The sequence below is a fragment of the Cyprinodon variegatus genome, unplaced genomic scaffold, assembly GCF_000732505.1.
Source record: "Cyprinodon variegatus isolate N-32 unplaced genomic scaffold, C_variegatus-1.0 Scaffold60, whole genome shotgun sequence".
NCBI lineage: Eukaryota > Metazoa > Chordata > Actinopteri > Cyprinodontiformes > Cyprinodontidae > Cyprinodon > Cyprinodon variegatus.
The window spans coordinates 1,214,699-1,216,263 of NW_015150513.1; the positions used below are offsets into that span (position 1 = coordinate 1,214,699).

The window sequence follows — 1,565 nt, forward strand, 5'->3', positions numbered from 1 at the left end:
TGCGCGGTGAATCATGCCACCTGCGCTGTGCGGAGATGTAGTGGAAACCATATCTGATGGGGAAACGCAGCTCGACGTAACACCGGTATTTCCATCTGGAAAACGTTGTTTTGCTGCTGGAGTCCTCCCTCTCCCTCTCTCTGTGTGTGCTGTACGTTAACACTTGCCAGCGGAAACACCCACCTACCCAACTGACAGACGTAATCTCATTATACGAGTCCTATCATGTAAAAAAGGTTAATTGTGCGACCTGAGTAACGTGTAGTAATGGGGTGTAGGCAATAGTAACTGCGTTATAGTTACAATCAAAGTAATTAGTTAGATTAGTCGATACTAAAAGAGGTAACTGCGTTACTCCCATCACTGATTATTGGTGCATCTGATATAATCTTTTGCAAGTTTTTTGGGTGCAAAATGTCGTTTTCTTTTTTGCCATTTTAGTGAAATAAGCTCAAGCAGACAGTGAAAGTGTTTTGCAAATTGGGCAACGATGACCAAATGAATTGTGTTAGTAAGTTTTATTCAAACATAATAGTTTTTCCACAGATTTTGGTTTTAATTAGTTTGGAAGTTATCTGTCCAAACAATCGTTTGGCTAAACCAACCATTCTAATTTGGAAGTATTTTTATCTGATTTATATTTGTACTAAGGCAAACCAATACAAATGACTCATTTTGGACAAAATAGTTGTCAAGCATTATCATAACTTCCAAAAGTCCAAGGTCGGCCTTAAACCAGCAATCTTAAGGTTGGAATTTAATGTCCTACAGCTGACACCACTGGCAATGGTGTATGGATTACATACAATTTTTGGCAATTTTATATGGATTACATCAAAGGCAGGTGAAATACTTGGACACCAAAACCTGGTTAAGCCTTAAAGACGAACTTTTTCTTAAAAAATCTGGGATTCGGTGTAAATTTTGTTTAAGAAGTACTTTATATATGAACCTTTCCAGAGAGCTGGAAGGATATTTTCAAGATGAGTAGACATTGTAATTAAGCCACAACATTTAAAAGCCAGGTTTTTCTACAAAGGTTTGCACCAAGAAACACTAAGAGGAGACTCACAGTACAGCACCTTATATGGATTGCATCAAAGGCAGGTGAAATACTTGGACACCAAAACCTGGTTAAGCCTTAAAGGCAAACTTTTTCTTAAAAAAAATCTGAGTTTCGGTGTAAATTTTGTTTAAGACGTAGTTAAAATATGCCACTTTCAAGAGAACTGGACTCTCACATCACCTTGTATGGATTACATCACAGGCAGGTGAAATACTTGGACACCAATGCCTGGTTAAGCCTTAAAGGTAAACGTCCCTGGGTGGGCTTGAACCACCAACCTTTCAGTTAACAGCCGAATGCGCTGACCGATTGCGCCACAGAGACGAGGACAGCCCTTGCAAGAATTTGCCGACCGATTGCGGCACAAAGACGAGGACAATGCTTCATTACAAGGCGGCGACTAATAAACTTCCCTAGGCTAATTATTGAGTCAAAATTAGAAAGTTCTGAAGTTTATTTTTCCAGCCGTCAGCTTTTTCCAGGATAGTGACACTTTTAT

At 39.3% G+C, this 1,565-nt stretch overlaps 1 non-coding gene across 1 annotated transcript; it reads right to left on the reverse strand.

The window, feature by feature from the left end:
* Positions 1 to 1,316: 1,316 nt before the first annotated feature.
* Positions 1,317 to 1,390, reverse strand: trnan-guu. Its single transcript has one exon. It is a non-coding gene; the product is annotated as a tRNA-Asn (tRNA).
* Between the last annotated feature and the right edge of the window lie 175 nt (positions 1,391 to 1,565).